Here is a 21,348-nt window from a genome sequence, read left to right as displayed (position 1 = left end):
AATAATACAAAAATAGTAATACACGTTGAACGCCTTTATAGTAAATGTTCAACTTATTTATATAGTTATCGATATATTGTAGGCATATATTATATATTTGCGTACAGATTATAAGATTTTCATACATTTTTTTAGAAATGTTAAAATGTATTTTATAATAAGTATTATAAAAATATAAATAAATCAAAAAAATATTTAATAAGTCTAAGTATAGGTATATATATATTTTTTTTTATTTAATGGCAAAAACAGATAATAGTAATTGAATTTAGTATATTATTATACACAGATTTTAAATAAAACATAGACTTAGAAATAGGTATTTAAATACTTATACATACATAATAAGTGTATTGTTATGTTTAATACTAACTTACTGTATAGTTTATACTAATAAAATAGTTAATATCTATGCACCAGAAAGAAGTAAGTAGGTATGGCGTTGTTACATAATATTATAATTTAATAAAAATCTGAAATCATACATATAGTGAATTGTGTACATTTACGACAATAATTATAATAATAACAATCACTAAAATCGATAAATAGTTCATATTGTTTTTAATAAATTGCAATCTAATTATTTTTTTTGTAGTTACTGTAAATAATTATTTACAAAAAAATAAAATAAAATAGAAATAGAAATAATTTTATTTATGATTAAAGAATGATTGATTATATATCATCAACATGTATTTATTTTAAAACTGTTTTTCAATATATCATTAACAAAAAAAAAAAAAACTCATACACATGATATTCTGAATGTATTGCAAGCGATTGAGTTAAACTTATTATAATATGTGAAGTAGGACAAATTTTAAAGCATAAGGCATTGCTTGTGATCTATGAAAAAATTATCTGGTTCTCAAACAATGAAAATAAATATAAAAAAAAAATGAATATTAATAAGTAGTTCTAATTTATACTTGATAAATATTTGAAAACAAAATATATATTATATATATATATATTTTTTTTTTTCTCGTAACTTTCATTTTATATTTAATAATATAAATGTAATTTTTGACTCAAAGTGTTTAAAAGTCGTATAGTTTAAATCGGATTTTGTAATTCTTTTAGTGTTAAAACTTCTAAATAAGCTTTTATTTCAGCGTCAATAAAAAAATATAAGTTATAACAAAATATGTAATTCACTGAAATAACTTTCGTAAAAATACTGTGCTTAAATGTTACAATAAAAAAGTATATTGAAATATATGATGAAAAAAATCATTCATAATAAACGCCATGAATACGTTTCTTACTCAGGAATTACTATAACCACCATCTTTGTTTAACTTATTCTACAACTTAAATTTAAAATTAAAAATAAAATAAATAAGAAATAATATTATATTATAAAATTAAATTAAGCAGTTAATGCCAATAAAGAAAGCTAAAAAAAAACACAATTGATAAATTATTGTAAATAATAAATTGGATAACAAATCAAATTGAACGTTGGAAAGAATTCGTTTTAGCAAAAATGTACAATTATTTTAAAATGCTTTAAAAATGATACAGTGAAACAAATTCTTCTGAACATACAATTTGAAATTTTATGATTTAGTAAAATGAAAAAAAAAACATATTGTACATGATAAAAAAATAGATATTTAAATAGTATTTATAATCAATTATTTATTATTATACTATTTATATTTTATCACGGTATCATGCATGCTAAGGCGTTTGATTTATTTTAAAAAGGCGTATTTTACAGGTAGTATATCTATATTTTCTTAGTGATCATCATTACATTTTCTTCAAAAAATTAAAATTGTTAACATTTTATTTTTAAGTAACTGTAATGAAAAGTTACTAATTATAATTCATTATTTCATAATATTATGTTGTATGATGTATATAAACTACATGTAAATATTAAATATATATTGTATAATGTGTATGATAAATTCCTACAAAATATTCACTTAGCTGTTTAGTTTGATTGATTTCCATTTAGATTTTCTCCATTGACATTATACAATAATTTGCTAACATTCTTGGAGGTTTGGTTATTTTTAAACTACATATAATAAATGAAAATACTGTTCGAAATATAAAAATTATTAATTGTTACAATTTTCAAAAAAAATTATCAACGATAACGTTTATATTATGTGTTTTTTCACATGCAAATTGATTTAAAAATATATTATATATAAGAAGTTTCGAATTCTTAAGGAACCCGTATATCTGAACTTCATTTACAATTCCTAAATGTAAATTTATACAACACATATTTGATTATCAGTCTATAAATTAAATTGATTATGCTTACTACAGTTCTCGATATGTGGACGTGTGGTACCTTAAAATGCCACGGACAACTCTACAAAAAAGTGATTTCTGAAAGAATTTTACATTAAAATTAAACAATATATTTTTATGCTTACCACGTTGATCCGTTTAAAACAAGAACCTTAACGTTAATTTAATTCACCATTTTATATTACAAAGTACGTATACCACCCTCCATAAAATATATATTTATGTCATATACATACAGTATCTATTAATGATATCCGAGGGAGCTATTACATCCCCGGAATTTACTTTTTCTCTTTGTTGATATTTTATTCCCCTCGGTAAAAATATAGGACGTTTTCAATTATCACTTCCACATTACGGCAGTTGGACTGTTGTGCTGTTATAAGTTGATGTAATGCTAGAATCTAAAATAGTAAACTATTTAAATGTATTTAAATGTTGTTGATATACTTATGTCTAATTTAAATTTGGTAAATCTCAAGTACAATATAAATATTTATGTATAACTGTACATTTATTACTTTTATAAAAATGGTTTTTCGTAGTAAATACTATATTTATAGATAAATCAATATATTTAAATTAAATAAATCAAGAAATATGAATATATAGTATACATTAAGTAAGAGTTTCTTAAACTTTTAACCCATGGAACCCTTCTTTGTGTCCACTGTTATCGTGGAACCTCTACTTTGTTTCAATAGTTTTGATGTGTAAAAAATGTGTCCCCGCTAGCCACTACTAATCTTTGGTTAGATTTTTTTAGTTATTTTTTTTTTGAAAATTTAGAAAAATGCACTTATGTTTTACATTAGAAAAGGTATTAAAGTTTAAAATTGAACCATTTTTATTACTATAGAAAGTGACTACTAATACAAATAAACCCACATCATTGTGAAGTCAATACTTCATCGCTCCTTTCAGAATCTATTATAACGGTAATAATAATATTTTATGTTTGCTTAAAAAATTTAATGACGTTTTTTTAAGTAGATATTGTGTTGATAACATTTTAATTTAACTCTATTTAGCTAAGTTTATAACTATTACAGAAATTGTTAAATGTTAACGATTACTGATTAAATATATGGTTTTGCTTTTAACTAAAAATCAATTATCTAATTTGTTCAAAGTTAACATATTTATGTAACTGCATTTTCATAATAATGAAGGAGTGATGCAGAGTTGACAAGCAAAATATTGATCCACTAATCCACTAAACTATAAACTTTAAACACTTATAACTAATGAAATATATAATTGAAATTTGATTTTTATATATCGAAATATCCCAAATAATATGTTTTATTTAATATATAAACTTAGAAATGTTTTTTATTAGTTTAAGGAGTAAAAACCTTAAAAATTAAAACAATAAAAATAATAACATATATTTTTTTTTATTAAAATTATGTAAAAAAGGTATTTTCATAAACGTTAGTGTTCTACGCTAAATATATCATCCAATATTTATATTTTAGGTATATTCTCTTTTTTTAATATTCACTTTTGTCAGTAAAATTTAATTTATGTCTTCTTTATAACTTCAAATCTTTTTTAATGATAATTATTACAAATAAAATAGCAATAAATACATTTTATAAACTAGTTAATATCAATATATAAATAGATGGATATGTGGATTTCACACATTAGTTATTTAGCTAAGTGTTATGTTTTACATGATACTCCATTGTAAGTAGTCAAATTAACATATAATTAACTTTATTAATCATCATGTTAACCAAAATTTGTTTAATTGTCTTTTCAGATATTTTCTTTATTTTATAGGTATATTTTTTAAATTCCTCCTAATATCATTAGCGAATTTTGTAAAGTAGATATGCACGAAGAGAATATTTGAAATATGTTAAAATATCGTGGCGATCTCACATTTTATTTTATTTTTTATTGTTTCAAAGAAAAAGCGATAGGTAGAAAGGCAAACTTTAAAAGGTTTAACAATATTAAGATTTTAATTATAAAAAGTTTCAAGGAGGTGTTCTAAAGTTTACCAATAACTTTCAGAAACACCTGTAAAGTATATAAAAGTTAATCCAAAGATTCTAAGATTAACATTTATGTAGGACAAAGGTGAAATTATCAATCGTGTGTCTATAAAATTTAAGTCATAACAGGTACTATAATAATACTTTACACTGTTATAATCTATTTATTGTACTTCAGTTGAGTACGGTACAGCCATTATGGAAAATAATGAGTTTTTTTCATGATTAAAAACGAAAAAAAATCGTTAAAAATAATTGGAAAAAAATTTGTACTCATCGACTGTTGCTGTTGTTAAAAAAGATAACATTTTATATTCATCATATTCTTTCAGTTATAATACACTATAAATATTAAGCCACTCAAGTCATTTTTACCATATTGAGACAATACTATTATACTAGGTATCATAAAAATTATAATGTGTATCTCGGAAGTTAAGAACTAGATATGATTTATTGTAAACATGTTTGATAGTTTTTACCGTAAAAGTAGGTAACTAATATTTTAAAGCATTTTATTTTGTTGAAAGAGGACTTCCAATGGAGGTATTTCGTCAGATATATTAGTTAAAATAATTTTAATAAAAGTTTTACCAGATGTATAGCCGTAAAGGTGATCTATAATAGTAATCTATTTCGTGTTTTAGTTTTACAGATTCTTACACTGTATTTTTAGCCATTTTTAAGCGTTATGTTTAGCTTTCCTAGAAATTTGTTAAAAACATACATAAACTAGTAGTATAATAGTAACTATACTAACTAAAATAGAAGAAAGGAACTTAAATAAAGTATTAAATTTATATAATACCAATATTATATTAAATTTATTTTTTAAAACGTGAACAAATATTAAGGAATATTTTATTAAGAAAGTCTGCCGGTTGATTGCTTTGTTGACCAATCAACTCGGAGTCTTAAATCTCGGAAACCTGCTCAATCTTGATTAATCATTGGTTTAAACTGCCACCCTAGTGGTCTTCATCTCTGTGATTTTAGAGATGCCTTCATTGCATCTTCAAAAGTATTATCTGTAATTTGAATACAGATATGAGAAAGATATAATAAACACATTTAAAAAATATTATTTCTATTAATTTTCAACGTTTTTAATTAATAATTATGTATGTATTTGTTTGTTGATATTAAATTATACTACGTAGAACATAAAATAATATTCATTGTTTTTTAAAAACAATATTTCGTCATAAAATTTTTTTTTTTAACTATGAAAAACATAATATGTGATTGCTTTATAATTTAAATAATTTCACGGCACCTCCTATTAAAGTTATCAGCACAATATTGTTAGGTTGAGTACCCTCATTAATAATTTCTATGATAGAGAGATAATTATCTATGCGCTTGGGAATTTATCTTTCTACTGTAAGATAGTATTTTCATTGATCAAAAATGATTTCCTCATAAGATAGAATAGGTAGTCAATTTATTATTTTATTACCTATGAACTGAACGTCTGTTGCGTCTGTTTTTGTTGTCTTATCGCCAAATCGTATATACCACCATAATAATTCCCAATAGTTAAATCGACTTATTCAACTTACTCGTTATACAAATCGCGGTAATAAAACAAATATCATTACTATGATAATAAAACAGTGGTTTATAATTCATACGTCGCTTAAAAAAGAAAACCGGGTACAACCAAGACTATATCAACATAGTTATTTCTCCCCTTTTTTCGTTCAACTCGAGTTCATTATTATTTTATAAACACGTTATGATTATAATATGGTTCATGTCCAATTTACATACCTAATTAGTTTTCTTTATTTTGTGCACCGACCTACACAACAATAGTAATAGGTACATAATTTTATGTAAGACATAAAACGCAAAAACAACAACAGACCGCGTACCTATAGTATCGTTGTTATTAAACACAAAACACAATCAGTTTGTACTATTGAAATACGAATAAAATAGAACCCAGCGGCACGGTCAGTTCGTACCAACCTTTGCACCTCGCGCCGACCCAACGGATACAATTAATGATGAATTAATTAAACTCGAATGCTCAACAATATTAATATTATACATAGTAGGTTCAACAATATAATGACTATATAAGACGACATCGCGGTACATAATTGCGTGTTTTTAACATTAACCAAAAAGTCTGTTAAAAAAAATCCTAAATTTTACAAACAATAATTCAGAGAATTGCTATCATTTTATTATACCTATAGCATAAAAATCTACATAGACGTTTCTATATCAGATAAAATTGAAGATGGATAAGTGGGAACATATTATGAAATCAATTTCTCTAATTTTGCAAACAATTCTGAGTTGAAGAATTTTTAATTTACAAGCCATTAAAATTTACTTGAAATAAATAATTCAGAAACTTGACTTCCTAAGTGTATTAATTAGCTTACTGAAAACACATAGTTTGAGTTGAAATAATACAAAACCGTTTTGCTTTACATTACAACAGCGTCAATTTATTTGAATGTCTGGCCATTATTTCAAGGATCTCAACAAAAAAGGCGACTATCAAACCATGTGTGATTTCATCTCTTTCGTTGAAAAAAATTTCACACATAAATTTCCAAAGACATCTTTTTATATGGCAAATATAATGACTAAAACAAAAAACTAAACGACATAAAATCTTTAATATCCCATTAGCCACTTGCTTCAAATACAAAACATCAAACGACTCTCACTGGGTAAGAATCGATTATAGTAGGATATGTCATTTATTATCAGACGAAGTTATATCTAATTTTGAAAAAAAATATCGCTAAAATTGTATGTCAGAAAATGTCTATTCTACTTCGATGTATTATTTTATTGACCAATGGTTTTATTAGAAAATACATATTATTATCCTCTAAGGAAATGCTACCAGAATATGTTGTCAATCTAAGACACGAGATACGTATGACAGCACATCGAATTTTACTTTTGAATGTGTCTGTTTTTATGTTCCATGATCCATTAACATATCTATTATTTTTCATCAAACGTACACTTCATTAAATAATATTATAAAATGCATATTAAGTATCAAGCATATCCGCAACAAGTTTCTTTAATTAATTATGGTACTGTAATTCAGGGCTTTGCACCTGAATTAACCAACGTCGGGCAAACCCCTGACACACTTAAAAGCTTTAGAAAATCAAACACCTAAGACTCGTATAACTATATATTTTTTTTTCATAAAATGTTGGTACTATAGGGGCTTAATTTAAAAAATAGGATTTTGTTTTTATATTTCATTGAAAGGAAAAAAAAATAAACGAAAATATTTATTAAAAATCAGTTTTCGATAAAAACCATTATTTTTTATTATCATTATTTCCAATCGGAGACCAAGGAAACAATTATTTTGATATTTGATAACATTTAAAATATTATTATATTATTGATCGAAATCGGGGAGTGGGTTTATTTATGATATTGTAAAATGTACACGTCTGTTACCTTGAACATAGACGTACGCGTCTAACGAGATGCATTTTTCGTGCAAAGCTCCTTTATATATTATTATACAATATAGGCGTAGTCATGGTTTGTGCTTTTCGTTACGCACCTAACCGACCGAACGGTTTTTTACATCGCTTTCAAAATATATTATTCAACTACCAGAATAACTGATAGAAAACAAATTTCAGAGAAGTATACCAAAGCGGTAACGCATGTCGAATGTAAAATAAAAAAAACATCGAACTTATCAAATGTAATAAATAATTCATTATTTTATACATAATAATAACGATGAGTAGATTGTATTATGTTTGAGGTCGACTGGCTTATTATAATATAGTTTATAATATGATACTATTATTGTATATATAACACGCAATGTGTTTAATGTTGTAGCCGATATGTTGTCTCTGTCTTTCTAATGTATAATCGTAGAAAATGTCGTACTCAACTAGGTTAATTTAAATATTATATTAAATTGATAAATTCAATTTAAACATTATAATTGTAAAGTTATTCTATGTATTTAGAACCTTGGGTAAACTTTTTATAATAATTTGTTTTGTTTTAGAAAATAGTGTCAAATGTTCATAACTTATTTAAAAAATTAAAATCCCCCAAAAAACTATACGGAGAACAATATAAAATTCTTACTTTTAAATTTTACAATACGTAAATTAATTTCAATATTGAAAACATCACTCTAAAATGGATTCTATGAAACGTAAATTTGTCATTTTATACATTAGTAAGATAGAGAAACAACAGATAAAGCTACGCATTACTAGTAATGGTTTTCTTTGATTGTTTTTACGAAAACAATATTATTTTATTTAAAATTCGATTAAAACCGTTAGAAATACCTACAAATAAAACCTGTATTTATGTACATAATATATTTAATAATCAATATATTTTTTTACTATTCTGTTAGCAAACCAACCAAATACGTTTCATATAAAATTAACTATCATGAACATAATGATATAATTAGACATTTAATATTAAATAACACAGATACTAAAATACTAAAATTGAAATCATAGAATTTTAAACAGCGAGACAAATTAAGTTTTTTTTGCGTATATAATAATATTATGATGATTTTATAATTTTATTCATTAATTTACAAACAATAAACATAAAATTTAAATTTTGGATACCTAATATGTAATATTATGTAACAAAAACTATTTATTTTTTGTCTTTTGTACGCTGTTTTCGAACATAAGCGTAAAGCGATGGCTTTTAAAAAATATACATCATAATTAAAATTATTGAAATAGTACCTACCTATTGTGACTATATACTATATCGTACGTATAGTTATTAAAAATTGGTGCTAGTAAAGTTTCGTTATGTAACCCTAAAACGGTTTTTTAAATTAATTAAAATGAGGAATGTATGTTTTTTATTGTCTTTTGTATATTATTTTAATCACGAACAAAATGACACAATTTTGTCCTACTGCTTTCGTTCCAAACAACGTCACTCAGTATTTAAAATTGCTAAATTAAATCATTGAATGGCGTACCCTTTGTATATAATAACGTTATTCAAAAACTCTGTGCTTTATAATAAACATTCGTGTATTTTTTATATTGTTGATACTTTGGACGTAATCATTTTCTCTTATTTTTCTAGTATATTTCAGTTTAGATACTCGTTATACACACAAGTCACATGCTTAAAAGATATTAAAATATCGAATTGATAACATTTTCCAAAGTTTTTCTCAAGGTAGATAGGTAGCAAATAATCGCTATTTGTTAATTATAGTATGTGAACGTAACGAACAACATTACGGAATAAAGCATGATATTCTTAAAACAATAAACTGGGTAATCGTTTTTGTGTACATATGAAAATGTTAAGTTATGGTTATAGTGTATAACGTGGTATATATAATATCTGAAACGCGTTATTACTTAAAAATTTGTATGTATGCCAACCAGACTTTAAAACGTTATTTAGCTTTCGAAGTTTACAGCTAGTAATCTCAATGCAACGTTGTCACATACTGGTTAGTAGAATATTGCATTGAAAAAACCAAGCTCGTTTAGTCGGGGTAAAAAATACAAAAACAAATCCAATTACTCTACTCTTTAAAACAATCGAATAACTTCCTATACAAAAGTTATCAATCATGGATTTGTTATATATTGGATATAATACCATGTCAGCCTCGTTCCCGAAGTCCACCTGTAACGTTATCTGATAGGTGAAATCAGTTTTTGAGCTCACGCCGTTGTTATACAACAAGAATAATAAACACCGGCCCCAGTCAATAAACAAACTATCTCAACGATCCAGTGGGAATGTGAGGTGGCATCAAATATATGTACGTAGATTATCATAAAATCCTACAACTAATCACGTAACGGTCGATGCGTAAGATCTCAAAAATTTCCACGAGCTTTAGCTATAGAAAAAAAAAATGATAGTAGTAGATAATATTATAATATATAAAAGTTGGTGTACCGGTAACGGAGGAGGTTGTCGCACGGATAAGATTCACTAAGGCCAGGGCGATGTGTATATATATATATATTTAAAGGATATGTAAGTATATAGTCATACGGTGGTGAGTTAGGCGAGGGGGTATGATTCGCGCAGCCCGGGCATCTCGAAGCAGGTTTATTTGTGGCCATTGTCGTCCTGCTCGGTTCCAAAGTAAATCGCTGTGGTTGGAATACGAAATCGTTGTCGTCCGTCGTAGTCGTCGTCACAGTCGCCCTTGCCTTCGTCGTCGTCACCAGATCCTTTCGCCCACACGCCACTCCCGCATTGCACGCACAAAAACACTAACATACACCACTCGTATATACATCACTGCGTTCAAGTCCACACACATATATGTATGTACACGAACGCCGAAGGACTTACGTGTACGTACGCGCAGGAAACTCGCTCCGATACTACGGAGGGTAGCCGCGCGGGTGAGTGGTTTTTGGCTGTCCGTTGGACTAGGACCAGGATCGGTGGTGGAGTGAGGGACAAAAATAAAAACAACCTAGGTCCGCCCTAGTCAAGAACCCTGGTCCGCATTCGGGTCACGGACTCTGCGGGAGCGACGTGCGGTCCAGGGCGGGGTCGAAACACGGACACCGCCACCGCACGTGGCATTATTTCGAATGGTATATAATATATATATATATATATAGATATATATATGGACCAAAGAAAAAAAACACAAGAAACACGAAAATTCGTGGGGTCAGCGGTTTTGGTTTGGTTTGAGTTTATTTTCCTTTTTTTTTTTTTATTTATTTATTTTTACCTTACGGAGGAGTGAGAACTCTTTTAGTCTGTTATAGTATACGACGACACGATTCAGAAAACCTGGAATTCGACATACAAAATAAAAAAAAAAACACGTGATATTGGAACTGTTCCAAACAAATGTCAATCGGATAATCCTGAAAACAACATAATAATATGAAGAACCTAGATGATTTTGTCAATAAACACACACACACAATATTTTAGAGAAAATTGTAAGGACCGTAGTGAGTAGAAAAATGTATAATCTTAACGATGCATGACGTACGTTTGGTAACGTGAAATAATCAATTTGAAACTTTAACACTACACGATACAGCGTCATATAAAAAAAAGTAAAATATCGTAAAACTAATTGGTACACATTTTTATTTTTTTATTTTATAATTGTAAATATTGAATTTGTTGTTCGGGACTGACTTTATAATGTTGGAAGATCAATTAATTATGTTTATATATAATATTTTAATCGTTCTTATTCGCTAATTTTCCATCAGAACAGGGCTATTACTTATTTTTTAAGTACTTAAATTGATGAAAGCGTAGAAAACACGTATTTTATTTACATTAATTAAAACGTTTCGACTAAAACGCATTAATCGCTATGAAGTTAGTAATAACATATTTATGAATATATAAATAATTTACATTTAATTTTAGGAATGAAACTTTTCTTAGTGTTATTTAGATGTTGCATAAATATTTGAACACAATATAAATATTTAAATAAGTGATTAAATAATAAGGTAATAAATAGTGTTCGGTTTATTTACATTGAAAACCGTGCAAATACAATCCACTAACAGCAAAAAAATAATAATTACTGAAGTATACCTAACCCTTAAAAGGCAACATCATCATGTACATGTATCAGAGACTAGATACAATTTTACTGTGAATTACTGAACAAATAAAAATTTGACTGCAGTAAAATATATATCTGTTTTTATTAATTTTAAAATAGCGTTCTGCTACTGTAGTATTATAATAACTGTCATATTCGTACAACACTGGTAGTATAAATTAGTAATTAATAAATTATGAAAACCGTGAAATATATTATTATATAATAATTTATAATGTATGAATGGAACTTCATACTTAGATACTTTTCTATACCTATTAATTAATACTATTATTTTGTCATTCCAAAAGCGATTTTTGGATGAAAATTATTTTGAAAATACCAATGAAAACATATATTTAATTGACTGTCAATAAACATAAATGTAATCAGTGAATATATTTTTTTATTTAAATACCCATTAGAGAAATGGGGTAAAGCCTACTTTACACTAATTCTTCATAATACATAGTTCGACCAATGTAAACCATCATAAAATAATCAATATACATGATACGTCATTATTGTTAAGAGATAGTTTTTAAATGTATTTAAAAAATACGTTAGAGCCAAAATTTGTAATTATATTATTACTCTTACGATTAAAAAAAGTTTTTAATTAAATATAAACGTAATTTAATTTTTTGTTTTTAAACCTATTATTACCATTGTTAACAATGTTTCTAATTTAATTATAATTTAGGTAACAACTTTTATTTTATTACTGTTGTTGAAAAGAAATCAATTTTTTTGAAACTATAGATCATACATCAATATTATCATATATATATATTTCAAGTTTTCATATTATTAAATTATCGTATGAGATAAATTATACCAAGCTTAGCTTACTTGTTTAACAAATAATTTCAAAGTATATAGAAGACGAAAAAAATGATTTTATGTTTTAATCATTAAATCACTTTTTCAGATCACTTGAATTTTAAAGATCAACGAATCATGCATGACGGGACCGCCTCACTATATTATCGTTATAATCTATTACAATTAAAATTCTTTTCTATCAAAACAATAATGTAAATAACATACAATAAAACTACACATGCATTAAGTAATAATGATAAATAAATACAAACAAATATACATTATATCAGGCACGTATTCAGGAAATGATCCATAAACAAAAAAAAAAAATTGTTTATCAATTCTGTAAAAAAATAAAAATAAAAATTGTATTCAAAATTATTTAGACCACTCCTCAAAAAAAAAAAAAAAAAATTAAATTAAATCTTTGCTACGTATCTCCACTATAAAGAATAACATAGCATGGCAGTAGACAAAAATCAGTCGACAACCTAAAAAACAAATAGTTTACACACGCACACAATATATACTACACATATACTAATTCTGCCGTCATAAGCCACTAAGCAGTAACTCCAAAAATCGTAGTTTTCAGGAAAGGATACAACAGTTTTCGACACTAAATTAGGCTGTAGGGTAAAAATAATAATTTTTTCAACATTAAAGAGATGGTATGTTATTGTATTTTTATGAAAACACTATTGAACACAAAAAAAAAGTTGTTTGATAATTGTTTATGGATTTAAATGGACTTACTACTTATTGTCTTATATATGTCAGAAGAAAAAAAGCAGTAAGTAAAATTTTATTTGGAGTTACTGCCTAATGCCCTCTGATCATGGGCATCATGACCTGTTTAAATTGTATGTTAGAATGATTTATTCTTATATTCAGTATAGGTTTTTCTTAGAAATCATTTTTTTTCGATCTGTTATTTATTTTTAAGATTTATTTACTCGAATTAATAACTTAAGTATGGAAAATGTAGCACTTTGAAAATATAATGATGCATTACTAAGGTTAAATTGGGAGGTTTTTTTTTAATTAATAATATATTATTCTTTATCAAGTTATCTACAGGCTTGTAACATTGTAGTTCAAATATTAATTCTATTTTTGGATTAATGTAAATATCAAACTAGAAATTCTAATTTTATTGGACATACTGCTTTGTGAAACAGGCAGTTACTGCTTTTTGTTCTAGTATATAGACATACTGCTTATTTGCTTCTTATTTAAATAAATTCATGAACATACTGCCTTTTCTGTTATTTTTTTATCAATTTATATGCATTTCTAATGAGAAAAACATACATTTTTATTACGGTTGTCGTTAGAGAATTAAAATATCTATCGATAGACATCATAAACTCGATTTTCACAAAAATAGAGTTTCTGCTTAGTGGCTTATGACGGTAGAATTGTACGGAGGTGTTGTTTATTCGACGAGAAGAAATAACTGGGATGGTGAAAATGTTTGGAAAAGGGTAGTGGAACGAAAAGAGAAAAAATGTAGATGATCAACCGTGTTTTAGCGTAATGTCGAACACGAGGTGCCATCAAGCACATCTGCTACGGGTCCTTTGCCACCGCCACCGCCGCTCTTCTTCGCTTTTCGCCACCGTTCGGTGTGTGCGCTCGGTGCTAATAATAATAATTTATCAGCTGCCACCGGAAACAATAACGGACGGTCGGGAAATCGTTATATGGGTTTTATTGGATTTTGGCCATACGCCCAATAACTCATTGAGACGGTCTCGCAACAAGCGTCATCCCACCCTCTCCCCGTCCCACTGACACGTCGTCTACCTACACCCACGATTTCGGGACCCACACCTATGATATTATTATCTCCTCGCGGTATGTTCTTTCGACCTTTTCTATTCTAAAGACATACACACACACACATGTTACAAGAATTGCTTGATTGATCTCTACAGTGGTCAGAAGTTCGTTGACATTTTGGACAAGAAGTAAGCGGATAGGATGTATAAACGGTTTCTCGCTACCATTTTTCCACGACAACAACGACAGTGAACCATTTTATGATCGATATTTTCGCCTGTAATATAAAAAAACTGAGGACTCTGAACCGAAGACTTTTGAAAACGGATACGTATATATGATGTAATAGTAACGTCGCGCATCATATACTTGTCACGGCACAAATAAATATGATATACCTACCTATTTCATTAACAGACGTCACCGCCGCCATAGACTGTCGTTGCAGTACCAGCACTCGGTTGTCAGCGACTCCTATCTTCAAGGCATCGATTTCAACGAGGTCAAATCATCAAATCATCGAGGTATACGGTTTCTGTACATATCGTGTGCATGATTTTTTTCTTCTATTTTAAATGGTTTTACGATCTAAAACAAAAGCCAGCAAAACAAAAAACAATTATTTATTTGAAATCGTATATCCCGAACATACAAGTATGATAGTATATTATAGCAGAAACGGATGTATAGGAAAACATTTACTATACCGTCGATGCAGGTACCTATCTAATAATATTATATTACCTAAATGGAGTAAATTATTTATTTTGAATGAAACAAAAACACTTTAATTTAACATTATCTTTTTTTTATTGATTTGTAATTTTACTGGAACAGTGCATGTGTAGAAGTCCAGGGACCAGGCTTTAACATTCTTGTTTTTTTCCTATAGAATAAATTTTTACCAATATAAATTGACATGTTATTGTTATTTTAATGTATTGGAACGTGGATGTATATTGAAGTGTAGTATAGACAGTTAAATTAAAAAAAAAAAACTTCTCCGATCAAATATCATTTAATATAGCCATCATATTTGGTGCTATTATATTTTCAGTAAGTAAAAATCGATAGATAATATTAAATAATGTAATTTGTCGTATTATAATGATTTAAAAATTATTTTTATTTAAATTGTATCTATTATAATAATTTAATCTATAGTTTAAAATTTTAAATATCTGATAATTAATTTCATTTGATACTAGGTATAGACTATAGTGTAATTACAATACTGTTATAACTACAGTCTACAATTTTCGAAGTTTAAATTTAATCATGATTTTTTAATGTATAAACAAAAATACAGTTTAGAAATTATTTGGGTTATAAACTTAAAAACTAGAAATGGAGACTTTTGTATAATAAACTCGCCAATAACCATGACTTTTATCTTAAAAATATACTAAAAAATATAAAACCTCGATATTATTTAAAAATAAAAATCACATTTAATTTGTTATCTATAATTAATTGTTGTTAAAGTTATCCAGGGTTAATTATTATTTTAAGTAGAATAGTGAACTATAATCTATTGCCCATAGGCGGTCCTTTTTAAAATTAAATCGCCTGTGGTAGACAATAATAATTAAAAATTGTGTTAGTACGTTAGCTCCAGCTACAATATATAAATATATTATATTATATTATTTAGTAATACTTACATAAGTATTTCTTTTAAGTTATACTTTATGTAGATAAATGGTATACATTTTAAACTTTTTATCGAGAAATAAATTACAATTTTATAAAAATGCTTGTAGGTTAGATGTATCAACTTCAAAACAATAACAACAACTGCAACATCGTAGTTATTTAATTATAATAATATCTTGTAAAGCAAAAAAATAAAATGTTCCGTCAAGAAAGATTTATTATAATATTATACAGCGTAGACTAAATAACATTATTATTATGTACGGTAGTGTTACATAGTATGCATTAAAATCTACTGAAAAAATAATGATTAAATCTATTGTAACCATGGTTACGTTATCCGTGACATTCAATAAAATTGAGAAACGCATTTTGTTTTCTCGTACATCCTAAGTTTAAACCTTCAGATATATTATATATATATATATAATATACATAGTTAAAAAATAGTGTATAAAATTCAACAAATAAAAGTACAATAATCACAAATATTAAGCAAGAATTTAATATATATATATATGCATGGTATTTAGCTTGTGTTAGTATTACATGTTATACACAACACTGTTAATTATAAATTATAATATATAAATTAATTAATTTTAATAGAAGTATACATAGCTTAAACATTAATTCACTCAGTATGCAGTTATTATACCGAATTGTTAAACAATGTAAATAAAATATATTTTATTTTTTTATTTGACGACAGTGCTGTTTTTTACGAATTGATGCCACAAATATTAAAACTTTAGGTATTTTATAGACTTCTTAGAAATTATATGCTATGTCAAATATTAGTATAGTGAGAAACTGGTTTATTTTATCGACTAAGTTCATGATGCTTTAAGGTCTAAGATCCATGAAAAGTAAGTGGTAAATACTAACGAGTACTTATTTTAAACTTTAATAGATATTTGACATTTTGTTCAACGACAACCATTAGTATTTTTTTTTTTATCATTCGCACTTTCTATGATAAAATCAGAGTTTTCTAGAATATTGTCTAAAATATTCCATCAATAGCGTTTACAATTTGTATTAGCAGCAATATAATGTTCTTGATAAGCTTTGTTGCTATAAAGTATTTCCATAATATTATAACCGTAATATTATATTTGTAATATAATTTTTTTGAACAAATTTATAAATAATTATAATAAAAAAAACCTACTAAGTAGGTACTTTTACACATTAAATAACCAAATATGTGTGTGTAATTAGATGTTTATAAAATATAAAATAACTTGTTTTGAAGTGTTCGTTGGTAAAACGAATGAAGAAAAATAAAAAAATATATAATAATAGTTATTACAAAAATCCATCCAATCATTGGTAGGTATTGGAAATATTTCAATGATTCTATAGAAAAAAATTTTACACATTTTTTAGTAACTCGTGTAATCATTGGTAGACTATACGGTCAAAGGTGAAAGCTCATTAAATAAAATAATCGTACTATATCATCGTATACAATTACTATTATTCCTAGTGGTAGGTACCTAGATATAGTTTTCCTTCTCTACAAGCGTATATAAGTGGTTGTAAATCATTTATCCGCACTAAATCCTTCCCGATAGTTTTCCTCGCGTAGTTAGATAAAATACTATGGGAAATCTCATCCGATCGGCATATAAATCTTTCCGTACTGATTTCGAAGCATTATATCTCTCCGCCCTTGGAATCCACATGTGATGGATTTATCGGTTTGGCGGCGGTTTTAATAGGAATAACGAAGCAATATAATAGCCGACTGTGCAATAATTTCCATCGATTTACATTCCAATACGATAATATCAAATCTATTTAGCGTACACCACAAATTCAAAGTCTTGATTGCGTCTATAACGACTCAATTATAAACATATAAAATAATTGACTAATGAATACTATATTTGTATTTAAAATTATTTTTAATCGTGAGTTAATAATTTTTGCACAATTTTTTAGAGGTTTTTGTACATAAAAGAGTTAAAATAACTATATGCAATATTATAGACAGAAATAAATAAATCTATAATATAAACACTTTAATCATAATTGCAGTCTTTACTACGAACGGAGTGATAAATATATTTAATATACTAATTGGGCTTATACCAAGTAATAGTAATAATAACAATAGCTTGACCCATATAACTATTATTAATAATATCATAACTACAGCAATTTAATATCCATTACATTACCTATTTATTATTATCAACGCTGAATAAATCTTTATTATTCAACTTAAAATGTATTTAAAATCATTAAATTCAGATTAAAAAATATATCAAACATGAATTTATTTAAGAAATATTAATTTTTTTTTCTAAAATTTGATAACAATTCAACGAAAAGTATTATAATTATTTATAAACATGTTAATACGCATAATAACTTTTACCACTATATAATTGTTATATCTATACTTTGTAATGTAGTAATTTTCATATGCAAAAGTTATTATAACAGTTTTCTAACATCCAGGGAATATAAATTTACTCGATAATGGAATGGAAAAATATTAATATAATTTTAAGAAACTGTAAGAAATGTCAACGTTCTTTTGTTAGTAATTATATTGCACGATATATACGATAGTATCGTATATATATATTGCTATAAAACCATGGCGTGCAGACAGTCACCCCACTTGGGATTAAACCTTCACTTTAGGAAACCATCATTTATACACAAGATTTTACGAAGTTCACTAACGAAAACCCGACATCGTTAAATAATCGAATCGACTAATGAAATTTTAGTTGGCAGGCAAACTGCGAATAATATATGGTATACAACTTTCGTAGTTATTGTATAAACTAAATTTATCATAAAAACCAGTTAAATGTCCATGGGCAGTTTTTCAATGATAATAGAAAAGTTTTATTATTTTTTTTTTTTAAACAACCATAAATAGGTATACATGTTAAACTATAAAAAATAGTTCTAGAATAAAATCCTTTAAACAAAATAAAATATATTATATTTTATACAAGCTAGGTGCTTAAGATCGTGTACAATTAGTACAGAAAAATACCAAAGTTAATTACTACTGATAAATGTATTATATAATATTATCCACAAAATCGTTGGTGATCGTGTCTTTTAATTTAATTAAAAATGTGAAAATATTACGATCTTTTTTAGACTCAATACAATAAAATACGACTCGTGCTGTCAAGATAATTATAGGATATAATATGACTTCACGAATCCTTCAACAATTAATAATATCTAGTTCATTATCCGTAATAATTTAACAGCGATAGGTGAAGAGAGACTATAGGGACAATGCGTATTTTCCTCAAGTATGGGATGAAAAAAGTACTTACGACAGCAGTGCGATTCATCGATTCTATTTTTTGACGATTTTCGTGGACAATTTTGTGTCGTTTAGATTTTGTAGCGGTGTCTTGAACGGCTTGCTAGATGCGTATTAGAATCAATCGGTTAGTAATTTAACGGGAAAAAAGGGGATACTGATTTTCAATAGTAATAGCCATATGGCCGTGGATGTGAAAAATAAAAATTTACGCTGACTCGTTTCTGCTACACTATTTGCCGAATATCCCATAAAACAAAGCTGTAGCAGTCCAAGACGAGTTAACGACGATAATGTAAAGCAGTACCAATTGCTACGTCATCATATTATATTGTAACAGTGGAACTCTTTCTGATTATGTTTACACCGACCTAACGTATTCAGCACTACACAGTACACCCTTCATAAAATATGCTCAAGTCATCATTGCTAAGATGGAATACATTTAAGATTACGCACTTAACTATTTCGGGGCTAGTGGATAATTTCCAGTGTTATAGTTTGTATACTTAAGAAAAAAAAAATTAAATTGATGTCTAGGGTGAAAAATATTGATTTTTATGGTTGATTTTATTATTTGCTGAATATAACTCTATATATGGTATAACTCATTACTATACATACACTTTATTTGTCTTTTTAATGAAGAATTTACTAAAAATGTGTACTGATATAATAGGGAAATAGGTAGGTGTCTATGTGAATATTAAGATGTATAACATAATATATTACCATATTTATTAAATATTGTGTTAAGTAGCAGCGTTGTACACATTTTTCTGATTTTATTATGTACATTGTTTGTTGGACGATATTAAATTATAAATTACACGTGCAATCATCTTAAATTATTAACTTCTTAAAATTTGTTAATAATTGTTTAAATACTTATATAATCTATACGTCGTATATTCTTAAATTACGAATTTGCTTGATTGAATTTTTTATTTACTGCCTTAGATAGAACTAATATATACATTATGATACATCACAATGTTGTATATCATGATGCTAAAACGTGCTATTTAATCGAAATCTTTATAAATAACAGACTTTAAGTTAAACATACAAAATATCATTAAAATAATAACTTAAATGAATTAGCGAAAGACGTTTAGTATTTCATGAACAAAATATTGTTAATACCAATAACCACTTATTCTTTTTTTTTTTTTTTTTTTTTTTTTAAACCGGTATCGCTGACCGGAGAGGGACTGCTTGCGCATTGCTTCTCTCCGGCCGGCATCATTTATTGAACAAAAATTACAACTTGTGAACCACGGAGGTTTCCATCGGCAGGACATGCCCCACCGACAGTCCTCGGTGGCCGCGCTTAACCTAGTGGCAGGTGGCAGGACAATACCCTATCACCCGCCCTAACCTAAGAAATTGTTTCTTCTGGCCTTCAGAGCGGTGGTAACTGCTGCCGCTGCCGCTCCGCTTCCTCCTTCTCGGCCATGACCTCCTCGGCGAACTCTTCGACAGCCTTCCAGTGATGTGGGGACTGCAGCATTTTCCCCACGAGGCTGCCCTGGTCCACCTGGCCGACCTTCTCCTGGAGAGCCCGTCGCTGCTCCCGCCATGCTTCGCATCTTAAGAGCGTGTGGGCGGCATCGTCATCCTCTTGGTCGGAACAGTGGGCGCACGCAGGCGCGGGTGCTTTGCCGATCCTGTGCAGGAACTTGTTGAAGCACCCATGGCCGGACATCATTTGCGCGAGACGATACGTCATCTCACCATGCGCCCGGCCAACCCATCGTTCCAGGTCGGGAATCAGAGTCCTGGTCCACTCTCCTTTCTCGGACTCTGATATCTGCCGCTTCCATCTGGCCATGGTCTTTCTCCGGTAATCGGCTTTCTCCTTCACGGAGGCCGGACGTCCCTCCGATCTCCTGGTTTCG

General features: G+C 27.6%; 1 long non-coding RNA gene across 1 annotated transcript; it reads right to left on the bottom strand.

Annotated features, from left to right (window-relative positions):
- Positions 1–4,840: 4,840 nt before the first annotated feature.
- LOC126550165 (uncharacterized) lies at positions 4,841–16,407 on the bottom strand. Its single transcript, XR_007604207.1, has 3 exons — positions 16,146–16,407; positions 14,884–15,069; positions 4,841–5,317 (listed from the first exon to the last, which is right to left on the bottom strand). It is a non-coding gene; the product is annotated as an uncharacterized LOC126550165 (long non-coding RNA).
- Positions 16,408–21,348: the final 4,941 nt, after the last annotated feature.

This window comes from Aphis gossypii, chromosome 2 (assembly GCF_020184175.1).
Source record: "Aphis gossypii isolate Hap1 chromosome 2, ASM2018417v2, whole genome shotgun sequence".
In the NCBI taxonomy this organism is placed as follows: Eukaryota; Metazoa; Arthropoda; class Insecta; order Hemiptera; family Aphididae; genus Aphis; species Aphis gossypii.
This window is presented reverse-complemented; position numbering and strand designations above follow the sequence as displayed.